Genomic DNA, 16,856 nt, shown 5'->3' with positions numbered 1-16,856 from the left:
TCTTTTCACCTAGGAAATTAAGCCTCCAATGGAATTCCCCTTTTTTCTTTGAATATTTATATGTTACATATAATGGTAGGCAGAATAATGGACCCCCAAAGATATCCACACCTTAATCCTGGGAATCTGTGAATATGCAGATATAATTGTTTGCAAAACTTTAAATAGATTATCTAGGTGTCCAATATAACCACATGAGTCCTTAAGAGCAAAATGTTTACCAGGGCTGGAGCAAGAGAGACCAAGCAAAAGTCAGAAAGTTTCCAAGTGTGAAAGGTTCAACACACCCTTGCTGTCTCTGAGATGCAATGGTCCATGTGCAAAGACTGAAAAGATGCTCCTATGAGCTAGGGGCAGCCCCCAGCTGATAGCCAACAAGGAAATGGGGACCTCAGTCCTACAGCCTCAAGGAACCGGATTCTACCAACAACATGAATAAACATGGAAGCAGATCCTTCCCAGAGCATTTTGATAAGAGCCCAGCCAGTCAACCCCTTGATTCTGTCCTTAAAAACTCAGAGCAGAGAAACCAAGCGAGCCAACCCCAACTTCTGGCCTATAGAACTGTGAAATAATAAATTTGTGATAATTTGGTACAACAGCAATAGAAAACTCTTACACATGCTTACCCCAGGCCAATCATTAGCTAAAGGGAGTGGGATTACTATGACTAGTGTAAGCTAGTGATGATTAATTCCATGGGGCTGGTATGAGACCCATCCTCCCTGAGATGAAGAGATCTTGATAAGCTACACTCTATCTGGAGAAAAATAAAATTAGGGTTCTATTAGCAAGAAAAAATGAGAGAACAGCAGTTGGATAGATAATTAACAGCCTGTTCCATAAAGGGCTTGAAAATTTCATTTGGCTGGATTACCATAATATGGTCAATGTCAAAAGAAAGGGATACTAGAAGGAGTACTCTCATCAACTAATAAACATTCAAAGGTAGAATTCTAATGGCTATTATATTTCATTCAAGATTCCTCACTCAGATAACATTGAAAATGTTCCCAGAGTCCTTGAAAATTGTAAATATTTATTATGGTTCTGAAATGTAATACCATTTTACTACAGTTTCAAATTCAATTCCTATACTTATGAGGTTCCTAATTTCCCCTCCTGCCCCCCCACCAGACCATCTGTTTTTGGCTACCTTCTGTTTTTTTCCCCCTCTGTCCCCGGTGGCAAGTGTGTTAGTTTTGCTTTTTTTCCTATTTTTGGTTTTTAAAAACCCCACACTTTTATTTCTCAGTCTTTTCTCTCCACTTATTTTATCCTTCCTGGTTAAATGATAAATTTATATGAAATTCCTTTCCAAACGTTGTCTTCTCTGCTGCATCCCTGGATTGCTGGCTTCTTGAAACTCCATCAAGAATGTATTATGTAAAACCACTTGATGTTCATTGTGACATTTGAGGACTGAATGAATTATTCATGCTATAGTGATAAAAATTCAATGAAAAGTTTCCAGTTTTATAAGTCATATGGTGAAAATATTCCCATGCAGTAATGAGAGGCAAACGTTACCAAAAAGAAAAAGAAAAGGAGCCAGACTTTAATTTGTAATACAAAACATAAAACTCTGCTTGGAGGATTGTTTTTTGGTCAATTGCAAAACATGTTAGCTGCAAAGCATTGGCCAATTCCCACCACCACCCCTCCCCCAGAACATGGTTTATTCTAGAGGCTGAAGACCTGCTTACATCACAGAATATTGTTCTGCAACATATTTTTCAAGTAGAAGAGAGTAAAGAGATAACAGATAACTCAGGGTGCAGGAAAATCTTTAGGGTGGCCAGAGGGGTGGGATTTATGGATTTTTAAAAGTTATGATAAAACAATTTTTTTTAATGTTTCTCTTAACTCTACAAGAAAAGATTTATCTCAAAAATGAGGTATCACCTCACACCGGTCAGAATGGCCATCATCAAAAAAATCTACAAAGAATAAATGCTGGAGAGGGTGTGGAGAAAATGGAACCCTCTTGCACTGTTGGTGGGAATGTAAACTGATACAGCCACTATGGAGAACAGTATGGAGGTTCCTTAAAAAAATAAAAATAGAACTACCATATGACCCAGCAATCCCACTACTGGGCATATACCCTGAGAAAACCATAATTCAAAAAGAGACATGTACCAAAATGTTCATTGCAGCACTATTTACAGTAGCCAGGACATGGAAGCAACCTAAATGCCCACTGACAGATAAATGGATACAGAAGATGTGGCACATATATACAATGGAATATTACTCAACCATAAGAAGAAATGAAATTGAGTTATTTGTATTGAGGTGGATGGACCTAGAGTCTGTCATACAGAGTGAAGTAAGTCAGAAAGAGAAAAACAAATACCATATCCTAAAACATGTATATGGAATCTAAAAAAAAAAAAAAAGGTTCTGATGAACCTAGGAGCAGGACATGAATGAAGACGCAGACATAGGGAATGGACACGGTGTGGGTGGGGTAAGCTGGGACAAAGTCAGAGAGTGGCACCGACATATATACACTACCGAATGTAAAATAGATAGCTAGTGGGAAGTTGCTGCATAGCACAGGGAGATCAACTTGATATTTTGGGATGACCTAGAGGGGTGGGATAGGGAGGGTGGGAGGGAGGCGCAAGAGGGAGGAGATATGGGGATATATGTATAGCTGATTCACTTTGTTATACAGCAGGAACTAACACAACATTGTAAAGCAATTATACTCCAATAAAGATGTTAAAAAATTTATAAACAATTCATTTAAAAATGTCTAACTAATTTAATGGATTCATACTATCATTAATCTCTCAAAGACCCCAAAATACAAAGATACTTGCCCAGAGATGGCAATTTCATCATTAACTATCCTGGATGTAAATCCATATTTCATATAATCTTCATGATCATTTCTAATTTGGGGATATTTGTTAGAGCTGATTTAGATGGTCTTAGCTTTTGCTTACATTATGGCTAAGACCTCATACTAGGAGCATCCATTTTGCCATTTTCTGTTGGTTATCTGTGCTTCAGTTATTATCTTCAATTTCACTGTAGGGAATTTAGAGTTTTCTAACCCACTTGTCCATTTTCAAAAATAGTTTTTGGCTTATGTAAGAATTTACCAGGCACAAAAATCATGTCTTGCTTAAAGCTAAGGAGGGAGGGTGCCAGAGGCAGCTCCCCTGCCTGCGAACTCCCACTCTACAGTGTTTTTTTAGAGCACCTATCAGAATCTGTGACATGTGACAATCAGACATGCAGACCTAATGAAACCTCCAGCATACTAAATATGAGTGGAGATTAATTTGATTTTGACAAAACTATAAATAGAATTTCTAACATATTCTTCCAGATAACCTACGTTATGTACACTGCACATTAGAGGTCACTGCCCTTGGGCATATTTCTCAAAGGATGGTCCTCAGACTAGCTGTATCAGAATCACTGGAGTACTTGTTAAAAACGCAGAGTTCCAGACCCCATTAGATATAATGAGTCAGCTAAAACCAAATATAAGTTTTAATAGTTTCTCTATTGGATTATAGTGTGTGTTTCAAAATCTCTGGGGCCAGGGCCCAACAATCTGCATGCGTAACAAGCAATCTTGCTAGCAACCACTGAAGAAAATTATCAACATAGAGCTCTTTAAAAATCTGCTCCAGGGCTTTCCTGGTGGTACAGTGGTTAAGAATCCACCTGCCAATGCAAGGGACATGGGTTCGATCCCTGGTCCAGGAAGATCCCACATGCCGTGCAGCAACTAAGCCTGTGCACCACAACTACTGAGCCTGCTCTCTAGAGCCCACAAACCACAACTACTGAGCCAACCGTGCCACAACTACTGAAGCCCCGGTGTCTAGAGCCCATGTTCTGCAACAAGAGAAGCCACCGTAATGAGAAGGCCGCTCACCGCAACGAAGAGCAGCCCCTGCTTGCCGCAACTAGAGAAAGCCCGCGCACAGCCATGAAGACCCAATGCAGCCAAAATAAATAAATAAAAACATAAATAAAAACTTAAAAAAAAATCTGCTCCAGAGTAACGAACTGTCAAGTTTCTAATATATTTTGAATTTTTATTTCAGGTGAAATGTTGTAACTTTATAAGGTACAAGGGACCAAGAAGCCAGATGATACAGTGCTCAGATTATCAGATTATTAAAGAACCCATAAAATTATCTCAAAACTATTCTAATTATTAATATCTCCATATCCCATTTTACAGATATAGCAACTGAGACTTAAAAGGCAAACGGTATAAGCTGTTCAAGTAGGAAATAGCTTTTAAGAGTGATTTATATTCATGTCTGTGTTCTTACATGAATAAAAGGGCACTGTTTTATAAAACATATCTATCTACAGCTACATTTTAGTGAGGTATTAAGTACTTACTACACTTAACATACTTTATTATTTAATCCTAGCAAGAACAACCCTAGGGATAAGTTTTATGTCCTCAATTTTACAAATGTGGAATCTGAGGCTCAGCAACATTAAGCAACTTTCCCTAGGTTACATAATTAGTAGGATTGACATGTATACACTACCAAGTATAAAATAGATAACTAATGAGAACCTACTGTATAGCACAGGAAACTCTATTCAATGCTCTGTGGTAACCTAATGGGAAGGAAATCTAAAACAGAGTGGATATATGTGTATACATAAATGATTCGCTTTGCTGCACAGCAGAAACTAACACAACACTGTAAAGCAATTATACTCCAATAAAAATTAATTAAAAAAAAGAACTATGGGGCGCAGCAAAAGCAGTTCTAAGAGGGAAGTTTATAGCAATACAATCTTACCTCAGGAAACAAGAAAAATCTCAAATAAACAACCCAAGCTCACACCTAAAGCAACTAGAGAGAGAGGAACAAACAAAACCCAAAGTTAGTGAAAGGAAAGAAATCATAAAGATCAGAGCAGAAATAAACGAAATAGAGACAAAGAAAACAATAGAAAAGATCAATGAAACTAAAAGCTGGTTCTTTGAAGAGATAAACAAAATTGACAAACCTTTAGCCAGACTGATCAAGAAAAAGAGGGAGAGGGCTCAAATCAGTAAAATTAGAAATGAAAAAGGAGAAGTTACAACAGACACCATAGAAATGCAAAGGATCATAAGAGACTACTACAGGCAACTATATGCCAATAAAATGGAAAACCTAGAAGAAATGGACAAATGCCTAAAAAGGTACAATCTATCAAGACTGAACCAGGAAGAAATGGAAAATATGAACAGACAAATCACAAGTACTCAAATTGAAAATGTGATTTAAAAAATTCCAACAAACAAGAGTCCAGGACCAGATGGCTTCACAGGCAAATTCTACCAAACATTTAGAGAAGAGTTAACACCTATCCTTCTGAAACTATGCCAAAAAGTCTCAGAGGGAGGAACTCTCCCAAACTCATTCTATGAGGTCACCATCACCCTGATACCAAAACCAGAAAAGGATACCACAAAAAAAAAAAAAGAAGAAAATTACAGGCCGATATCATTGATGAACATAGATGCAAAAATCCTCAACAAAATACTAGCAAACCAAACCCAAGAATACATTAAAAAGATCATGCACCATGATCAAGTGGGATTTATCTCAGGGATGCAAGGATTTTTCAATATCTGCAAATCAATCAGTGTGATACACCACATCAATAAATTGAAAAATAAAAACCATATGATCATCTCAACAGATGAAAAAAAAGCGTTTGAAAAACTTCAACACTCATTCATGATAAAAAGTCTCCAGAAAGTGTGCATAGTGAGAATATACTTCAACATAATAAAGGCCATATATGACAAACCTACAGCTAACATCATACTCAACAGTGAAAAGCTGAAAACATTTCCTCTAAGATCAGGAACTGATCTTGGAGAGAGAGCAGTGAGTGGTGGGGTGAAGTGAGATCTTAATTCCCTGCCCAGGAATTGAACCAGGGTAGCCTGGATGAAAACCAGGAATCCTAGCCACCACACGTCCTGGCTCTTGCCCGCAATGAAAAATGCATTTCTGAAGGAGGCAAAACAGTAAAAACAGGTACAAAGTTTATTATTAGAGACATAGCACAACAACAAGTGGGAGAGCACACTTATCATTGTAATCGTCACCTTTTTCAGTTTTCATATTAACTTAGTAGGAGAAATGTCTCCATTATATGGTAACATATTTTATGAACCAAATATTGAGACTCATCATTTAAAATACAATCTGATGATAAAAGAAAATATTTGAGATCTGGAGAGTCTCAGAAAATTCTGCATGGATGAATACCTCATCCATGTTAACAAAAACCTAAATCAAATTCTTCTCCACCACATAAATAACTATCATGAAAAAATCCATGCTTTCTTTATTATATTTTCCCCTCTTTCAGCAGAAAGCTGGTAGATTCTGAAGAAAAAATAAATTTAAAGCACTAATATCTATAACAAACTTGATCCTCAGTGCCATCTTACTTGAAAATGAATGAATTACATAGATTTTCGAAGAATCAAAATTATTCAGTTTTGAAATAAAAGAAGTCTGTTCCACAGACGCAAATAAGCCTTTAGGTTTTATATTGATTGTAAGATAAAGAGAGTATACAATATAAAGGCAAATGGCACAATATATATGTGGGGTAAACCATATAAAAATATTTTGGAATAAAATAATGAATTCACAATATGTGTTGGAATAAGAAACTTGTAATTATGTTGTGTAATAGCCATTTGTTATAACTTTTGTTATAGCTGTATTTCAGCTGTATCCTTTCAATTATTTATTTATTTATTTATTTTGGCTGCTCTGGGTCTTAGTTGAGACATGTGGGCTTCTTAATTGCAGCATGTGGACTTCTTAGTTGTGGCATGTGAACTCTCAGTTGCTGCATGCATGTGGGATCTAGTTCCCTGATGAGGGATCGAACCCAGGTCCCCTGTGCTGGGAGTGTGGAGTTTTACCCACTGGACCACCAGAGAAGTCCCTCCTTTCAATAGTTTAATATGACCAAACCATCTGTTTTAAGTGTAATTTTGCCTGAGATATTTTTCCCCTTCCTTTTTTTTTTTTTTAACTCTGGACTTACAGGTCCAGCAGAATTCTCTTAAATAAACTAGGTCCTGATTTGAATTTTTCACTGTATCCACAATGGTCATTTAGATTGCTCCTAAAAGTCAACAAAATGCTGTTCACTGGCAGATTTACCATTGTAAAGAACATAACATAAGAAAACAGGCCATTATTTTAATGAAAACTGTATGTGAGATCCAAATAATTTAGGCTACTTATATATCTATTCTTGAAAAAAGTACAGATCTTAAATTTTTCCATATGATTCCTGACTCTAACTTACTTTTTCTTTCCCTAAATGGAAACCTATTTTCTTCCTAATGATGAGAAATGTCTCTTTTTCTAGGAATGGAGACGTCTATCCACACAATGGATTAGAAAAAAAAAAGAACCACTTCCTTGCCATGCTGGCCACAGCTTTCCTGACTGCATCTTCCAAGTCAATGCCAGAAGTTACAGGGAGCTGGATATTGTTGAATATGTTCTGAGACTCTTGGACATTGATTCCTTCAAGCCTGACCACCAGAGCTATGAGTTCTAGTGTTCAGCAGTCTTTGATGATATCATCAGCAATGATAGCAAATTTCACTATTTACCTTAGGATCAGCAATGAGCAAATAAAATATTTAATACACTGAGCTTCCCTAACACTGAGATCCAAGAAGTTGGTTGGGCTTTGACCATGAAGAGAAATGATGTCATATGGAGCTATGTCTAGTCCAGCACCATTCACAAACAGTTGGTATTCCCATTCTCATTTAGTTTTATGTATTTTAGGTCAGATCTACCGACTTAATTTTGAGTAGATGCATTTTTAATTTGTTGTCCATGGCAAATATATCTTTTTGTATATATCTTGAATTGTCCTCAAAGTGTATCTTGGCATCAAAACAGACAACTTGTCTTTCTGGAATTTCACCAAAGGGTTTCAGTTCAACCTAAGTAGCATAAATTTCTAGGAAGAAATTCCATAACTTCTTAATTTGATTCACAGCCTAATTTTCATAGACCCCATAGAAGCCTAAATTTTCTCCTGTCCGCTAAACTTGACTGTTCATCAAAACTGTCTTCAAAAGTGTAAATTTCCTCCATAAAAATATATTCTGGTATAGAAGCAGCCAGATTAAATGTCAATGCCCCTGCCTGAGGCTGCCCATCAGCAAAGGCCATTGCAGGATGGGCCCATTAAAATTTCCAAGTAGGGACTTCCCTGGTGTTCCAGTGGTAAAGGATCTGCTGTACAATGCAGGGGACACAGATTCAATCCCTGGTCAGGGAACTAAGATCCCACATGCCACAGGGCAATTATGTCTGCATGCCACAACTACTGAGCTTGTGCGCCTCAACTAGGGAGGCTGTGTGCTGCAACTACAGAGCCCACATGCTCTGGAGCCTGTGTGCCACAACTACAGAACACATGTACCCTAGAGCCTACACACCACAATTAGAGAAGAGAAAAACCTGCATGCCACAACTAGAGAGAATCCTGCACGTCAAAACAAAAGATCCTGCATGCCTCAACAAAGATCCCATGTGCCACAACTAAGACCCAACACAGCCATAAATAAATAAATAAATCTGAAAAGAAAGTCCAGTTGTTTAAAAAATTTTTTCCAAGTAGGAACATCATACAGTGTCAGTCGCAATATATTTGAAATATTGTCTTGTTGTCTAACATTATTTTCTTATTCTTGGATTCCTGCAGGATCAGCCATCTTTTAGAGATTAATTAAATTTTCTTGGACTTGGCTGACAGAGTGAGGGCACCAAGACTCACAGATGTTTTGGACCTGCATTGCCATGGGGGAATGACATCTTAAACAAATACCAAGCACAAAGGAGTCTGACTGGGTGATTGAGATGAGAGGAGAAGGAGGACTAGTAGAGATTTAATTCTTTATTGGAAACAAAGCTGAAGAAAACACCCAGTTGTGTGTGTGTGTGAATGTGCACACATGTTTGTGGCTGGTTTTTTGCAGTTTTTTTTTCCTTGTAGTTGATTCCTAGTCTCATAGCATTGTGGTTGGAAAAGATGCTTGATATGACTTCAGTTTTCTTAAATTTTACTGAGACTTATTTTGTGACCTAGCATGTGATCTATCTTGGAGAATATCCCACGTGCACTTGAAAAGAATGTGTATTCGCAGCTTTTTGATGGAATGTTCTATACATATCTATTAAGTCCATTTTGTCTAACATGTCTTTTCAGGGCAGTGTTTTCTTATTGGTTTTCTGTCTGAATGATCTTCCATTGATGTATCAATAAGTAGGATGTTAAAGTCTCCTATTTTAACATCCTGTCAGTTTCTCCCTTTGTTTCTGTAAGTATTTGCATTATGTATTTAGGTGTTCTTATGCTGGGTGCATATATATTTACAATTGTTATATCTTTATGTTGGATTGATCCCTTGATCATTATGTATTATCCTTCTTTGTTTCTTGTTACAGTCTTTGTTTTAAAGTCTATTTTGTCTGACATATGTACTGCTACTTCAGATTTTTAGAAAATTTCCATTTGCTTGGAGTACCTTTTTCCATGCCCTCACTTTCAGCCTGTGTGTGTCTTTAGGTCTGAGGTGAGACTTTTGTAGGCAGCAAATACATGAGTCTTGTTTTTGTATCCATTCAACCACTCTATGTCTTTTGACTAGAGCATTTTATCCATTTATGCTTAAAGTAATTATTGATAGGTATGTACTTACTGCCATTTTGTTCATTGTTTTGGGGTCATTTTTGTAGCTCTTTTTTGTTCCTTTCTTCTTTTGTTCTCTTCCCTTGTGACTTGATGACTCTTTAGTGTTGTTTGGATTCCTTTCTCCGCGTCTTACTCTTCCGCCATCTTCAAGGTCCCCCTCTATTATAGATTTTTGATTTGTGGTTACTATAAGGTTTATATCTAGCAATCTAAATATATACATAATTAATTTAAGTTGCTGATCTCTTAATTTCAAATGCAGTTTAACAACCCTGAATTTTTATTCCACCCACCACATTTACTGCTTTTCACATCATATTTACATCTTTTTGTTTTGTGTATTCCTTAACTGCTTATTGAGGATATAGATGATTTTACCACTTTTGTCTTTTAACCTTCCTTCTATCTTTGCACGTGGTTGATTTACTACCTTTACTGTATATTTGCCTTTAGCAATGAACTTTTTCCTTTCATAATTTTCATGTTTCTAGTTGTGGCCTTTTCTTGTTCACTTAGAGAAGTTTCTTTAACATTTCTTGTAAAGCTGGTTTCATGGGACTGAACTCTGTTAGCTCTGCTTGTCCATAACACATTAAATTTTTTTTTATTGGGGTATAGTTGTTTTACAATGTTGTGATAGTTTCTACTGTACAGTGAAGTAGAGTTCCCCGTGCTATACATCAGGGTCTCATTTGTTATCTATTTTATACATATTAATGTATATATGTCAATCCCAATCTCCCAATTCATGCCCCCCGTGCTTTCCCCCCTTGGTGTCCATACGTTTGTTCTCTACACCTGTGTCTCTATTTCTGCCTTGCAAACCGGTTCATCTGTACAATTATTCTAGATTCCACATATATGCGTTAATATACAATATTTGTTTTTCTCTTTCTGACTTACTTCACTCTGTATCACAGGCTGTAGGCCCATCTATGTCTCTGCAAGTGACCCAATTTCATTCCTTTTTATGGCTAATATTCCACTGTATATATGTACCACATCTTTAACCATTCAAACTGTCACTGTTTGCAGATGACATGATACTATATATACAAAATCCTAAAGATGCCACCAGAAAACTACTAGAGCTAATTGATGCATTTGGTAAAGTTTCAGGATACAAAATTAATGCACAGAAATCTCTTGCATTCCTATACACTAAAAATGAAAGAGAAATTAAGGAAAAAATCCCATTCACCATTGCAACAAAAAAAATAGAATACCTAGGAATAAACCTACCCAAGGAGGTAAAAGACCTGTACTCAGAAAACTATAAGACACTGATGAAAGAAATCAAAGGTGACACAAACAGATGGAGAGCTATACCATGTTCTTGGACTGGAAGAATCAAAATTGTGAAATGACTATACTACCCAAAGCAATCTACAGATTACTGCAATCCCTATCAAATTACCAATGGCATTTACTACAGAACTAAAACAAAAATTCTTAAAATTTGTATGGAGACACAAAAGACCCTGAATAACCAAAGCAATCTTGAGAAAAAAAAAATGGAGCTGCAGGAATCAGACTCCCTGACTATACAACAAAGCTACAGTAATCAAGACAATATGGTGCTGGCACAAAAACAGAAATATAGATCAGTGGAACAGGGTAGAAAGCCCAGAGATAAACCCATGCACCTATGGTCAACTAATCTATGACAAAGGAGTCAAGGATATACAATGGAGAAAAGATAGTCTCAATAAGTGGTGCTAATGACTATACTACCCAAAGCAATCTACAGATTACTGCAATCCCTATCAAATTACCAATGGCATTTACTACAGAACTAAAACAAAAATTCTTAAAATTTGTATGGAGACACAAAAGACCCTGAATAACCAAAGCAATCTTGAGAAAAAAAAAATGGAGCTGCAGGAATCAGACTCCCTGACTATACAACAAAGCTACAGTAATCAAGACAATATGGTGCTGGCACAAAAACAGAAATATAGATCAGTGGAACAGGGTAGAAAGCCCAGAGATAAACCCATGCACCTATGGTCAACTAATCTATGACAAAGGAGTCAAGGATATACAATGGAGAAAAGATAGTCTCAATAAGTGGTGCTGGGAAAACTAGACAGGTACATGTAAAAGAATAAAAGTAGAACACTCCCTAACACCATACACAAAAATAAACTCAAAATGGATTAAAGACCTAAATGTAAGACCTGACACTATAAAACTCTTAGAGGAAAACATAGGAAAAACACTCTTTGACAAGAAAGATCTTTTTTGACTCACCTCCTAGAGTAATGGAAATAAAAACAAAAACAAACAAATAGGACCTAATGAAACTTAAAAGATTTTTCACAGCAAAGGAAACTATAAAAAAGATGAAAAGACAACCCTCAGAATGGGAGAAAATATTTGCAAATGAATCAATGGACAAAGGATTACTCTCCAAAATATATAAATGGCTCATGCAGCTCAATATCAAAAAAAAAAACCAACCCAATTCAAAAATGGGCAGAAGACCTAAATAGACATTTCACCAAAGAAGACATACAGATGGTCAAGAGGCACATGAAAAGCTGCTCAACATCACTAAGTATTAGAGAAATGCAAATCAAAACTACAGTGAGGTATCACGTCACACCAGTTACAATGGGCATCATCAGAAAATCTACAAACAATAAATGCTGGAGAGGGTGTGGAGGAAAGGGAACTCTCTTGCACTGTTGGTGGGAATGTAAATTGATACAACCACTATGGAAAACAGTATAGAGGGTCCTTAAAAAACTAAAAATAGAATTACCATATGACCCAGCAACCCCACTCCTGGACATATACCCAGAGAAAACCATAAACCAAAAGACACATGCACCCCAATGTTCATTGCAGCACTATTTACAATAACCAGGTCATGGAAGCAACCTAAATGTCCATCAACAGACAAATTGTCCATAAAATTTTGATCTCTCCTTCAAATCTGAATGAAAGCCTTGCCAGGTATTCTTGGTTGCAGGTTTTCCCCTTTCACCAATTTAAACATATCATGCCACTCCTTTCTGGCCTACAAAGTTTCTGCTGAAAAGTCAGCTGATAGCCTTATGGGAGTTCCCTTGTACATAACTTGTTGCTTTTCCCTTGCTGCTTTTAATATTCTCTATCTTTAATTTTTGCCATTTTAATTACAATGTGTCCTCTTTGTGTTGATCCTGTTTGGGACCCTGTGTTTCCTGCACCTGAATGTCTGTTTCCTTTCCCAGGTTAGGGAAGTTTTTAGCTTTTATATTTTCAAATATGTTCTCTGTCCCTTTTTTCTCTCTCTTCTCCTTCAAGGACCCCTATAATGTGAATGCTAGTGTGCTTGATGTTATCTCAGAGGTCTCTTAGACTGTCTTCATCTCTTTTTTTTCTTTTTTCTGTTCAGCTTCAGTGATTTCCACTACTCTGTCATCCAGCTCACTGATTGGTTCCTCTGTGTCATCTAGTCTACTAGTGATTCCTTCTAGCATATTTTTCATTTCAGTTATTGTGTTCTTCATCTGTTTGGTTCATCTTTCTATTTTCCAACTCCTTATTAAAAACTTCTAAGTTCTCACTCTGTTCATCCATTCTTCTCCCAAGTCCTTTGATCATTTTTATGATCATTACCTTGAAGTCTTTATCAGGTAGATTACCTAATCTTCACTTTATTTAGTTCTTCTTCTGAGGTTTTGTTCCATCTTATTCCTTCATTTGGAACATGTTTCTCTGTCACCTCATTTTGCTTAATTTGCTATTTTTATTTCTATGTATTTGGTAGGTTGGTTGTTTCCTGACCTTGAAGAAATGGTTGTGGCTCTATCTCGCTTATGAGTTCTTCAAGATCATGGACAGTGTTTTATTCATCTTTGTACCCCCAGCATCTAAGATAGTGTATTATATATACTAGGTACTTAATAACTGACTATTAAGTGAATTAATAATCACTTTGGGAACTTCCCTGGTGGCACAGTGGTTAAGAATCTGCCTGCCAATGCAGGGGACATGGATTCGAGCCCTGGTCCTGGAAAATCCCACATGCTGTGGAGCAACTGAGCCTGTGCACCACAACTACTGAGCCTGAGCTCTAGAGCTCACGAGCCATAACTACTGAGCCTGCGTGCCACACCTACTGAAGCCTGCATGCCTAGAGCCCGTGCTCTGCAACAAAAGAAGCCACCGCAACGAAGAGTAGCCCCTGCTTGCCACAACTAAATAAAACCTACTCGCAGCAATGAAGACCCAATGCAGCCAAAAATAAAAATAAATTAATTAATTAAAAATAATCATTTTGGACTAGTCTTTAGGCCACTGGAAAGCCTTCTCTAGATCATGTTTTGAGAACTACTGCCATAGCAGCATGTCTAAGAATCTTAGTTTATTTTGTTTAAAGCATTCTCTGGCAGAATGAATAACTCACATAATCTCAGTCACAATTTTATCAATATAGATATTAACAACCATACTGGGTCCAACTGTCACTTCAGTTTTGTACATAGAACTCCATAGGTCTATAAAATTTATTCTATTGGAAAACAGAGTGGTCTTAAATTAATTTTTAAATTTTATACAACAATTAAGTAAAATTGAGACAAGGCCTAATACTTTTTAAGCTCAGAGGTTTCATTTCTAATTTCGTTGTGAAGACAATACATACAATACATACATCTCCTACTACCAATTCTTCAAGTCACAACACTTAAGACCAGAGCTAGATTAAAAATAGATAAATGGGCCAGGACTCCCACTCCACCCACAAAATAATCCAGGCAGGAAATTCCTACTTGCCCATTGCTCAATCTAACCTTGCTAAAGAAAGAGGCCTTTGGGTGGGGATGTTCTTATTCAAATGAATTCCTAAGGATGGTGCTCAGTAAGAGATCCACCTGTCTGGAAAAGACCCAAACTCTGTCACTTGTAATGGACAAATGTGGAGTCCAAACAGATGACAGAGCACAGCATCTCCTAGGTCTTCCCTTCCTCCTCAGCCCCACTGCTGTAATTTGGGCAGACTGTAGAGGCACAACTTCCTCCTCCATGGATTCTCTACTCATCACTTCTAAATACTACATCAGGTGATCTCAGTTTCTTCAACTACCTCTCTGTTGATCTCATGGTACTCTGTTAAATACACTTTTTATCCAGAAATAATGCAGCTGGATTCATGGCTAACATTTATGGACCACTATGGACCAGCCACTATGCTAAGCACTTTACAAATCATTTACTAATTTAATCCTTCCAGCGACAACACGAGGTAAATATTCTTTATTATTATCATCCTCACTTTAGAGATAAAGTTGAAAGAAGTTAAGTCCAGGTCCCTTAACTTCCAGGCTGGTGCTTGAATATTATGTAACACTGTTGTAGCAAATGTCACCAAACACTTTACAGCCTTCATTCAAACAATTAATCGTGAGACAGGCTGGGACCTGGGACCCTTTGCTGCAGTGCTGCAATACTTGCACTTGGACAAACGTCTCCTTGAGCAACAAAATCCAAAGAAACTATAAGAGACTAAAAATAATTGTATGCATGTGCAGTTGGGGCAAATTAAGGACAAGAAGATATAAAAAGACCAAAAAACCCAACTGCCACTTCTGAAGAGCTGGGAGCAAAAACAGGGTGTCAGTAGCAAAAACCCCTGCACTCAACACCACCAAAGGGGTAGACAAAACACCTAAGCTACCCCTTCAGCCTGACCCATAGACTCACCACTATCTACTCTCACTCCATATAAGGAACCAGCTTGCCCTCCCCTCGGGGAGCAAGAAAGGGAAACCGTTGCTTGTTTTCACTCCCTCCTGCAGCTACAGGAGCCCCAGTAAAGCCTTCCCTGAATTTCTGGTCTGGCATTTAGTCACTTTCTATTCACTGGGGTAAGGCCAAGAACCCTGGTTGATATCAATTTCCTTCAAATTACCTGGGCATGGGTCCCTGCCAATTTGGCAGCCCATGAGAATTTCCTGGATTAATTCAAAGATATATTAGTCTCCAACAAGTCTATTACCTGAAATTCTGTAAACCTCTCTGCATGTCATCCTACTAGATTATCTATTAGCTGTATTTTTCCAATGTTTATTAACTGATGAGAAATGCTTTATTTGTTTACCTATGACAAAGCTGCATATCATAGTAGTTTTCCTTGAACAGTACCTAGTAGTCAACTAAAAGATAAAAGATGTTTAATGATGGGGATATGTAGGAAAGCTGCTTCAGTTAGCAGAGCACAAGGTCTTGCACCTTTGTGTACTTATAGGCTTGGCAGGTGTAACTGTAGCCATGATGAAGCAGAAAAGAAATGCCTAGAAATGGGAATGGGCCAAGGAGTTTTCTTTAAAACTCATTCTTTAAAACCCTGGGAGTTTTATAATAGATAGTTTATTTTTAGATATCTTAAAAGGGCACTGTGGTCAAGTCAGTTTTCTTAACAAACTCTGGATATGTTTATTAGAAGGTGGAAGATAGTTGAGAGAGATGAGAGAAAGAGAAAAGTTGGTGATAGCCAGAAGAAAGGGAATAAAGATGGAAGAGGATAGCCTATTGGTACAGACTAGCTCAAGAATGAAGCTACTCTGCTGAGATGATTAGGAAGAGGAAAGAAAGGGTGTGGAGGAAATACAATAATAAGGTAATTCCTAGGGTGATGGTACTCAATGGTCTCTCTTCTCTGGTGCAGTGGGGAGAGCTGGATATACATTGTTAAAAACATGGTGGGTTGAGGAGGTGGAAAGAGAAAAAATTTTAAGATAGTTACTGTGGATTGGAGGAAGCAATAGTGATACTGATTTATAGATGATAGGTTGTGGCTTTAGCTAAAACACACACACTTGTAACGAATTATGGCTAGGATTTTCTTTCACAATGCTATGTGGACCCTGAATTGTAGAAATCTGTGAATTTGTGACTGGAGGGAAATTAGTAGACTAGGAAAGGGAAAAGCTGACCCAAATACTAGGTTTATTAGGAAGACCAATTAGAAAAGACCTATAATCTGAGGAATCAAGAAGGGTTGAGAACCTGTATACATTCATTCATTCATTTTACAATCTTTTATTGAGGATCTGTCACATATTAACTGTCTGTTAAATTCTTTAATACAAGGATGAATAAGGTCCTGCCCTGAGTTAAAT

At 37.3% G+C, this 16,856-nt stretch overlaps 1 pseudogene; it reads right to left on the bottom strand.

The window, feature by feature from the left end:
• Nucleotides 1-7,407: 7,407 nt before the first annotated feature.
• LOC112397621 (succinate--CoA ligase [GDP-forming] subunit beta, mitochondrial pseudogene) lies at nt 7,408-8,219 on the bottom strand (annotated as a pseudogene).
• Between the last annotated feature and the right edge of the window lie 8,637 nt (nt 8,220-16,856).

This window comes from Neophocaena asiaeorientalis, unplaced genomic scaffold (genome assembly GCF_003031525.2).
Source record: "Neophocaena asiaeorientalis asiaeorientalis breed wild unplaced genomic scaffold, Neophocaena_asiaeorientalis_V1.1 scaffold389, whole genome shotgun sequence".
Classification (NCBI taxonomy): Eukaryota; Metazoa; Chordata; class Mammalia; order Artiodactyla; family Phocoenidae; genus Neophocaena; species Neophocaena asiaeorientalis.
Note: the sequence above shows the minus strand (reverse complement) of the source record. Positions and strands in the feature narration are given on the sequence as shown.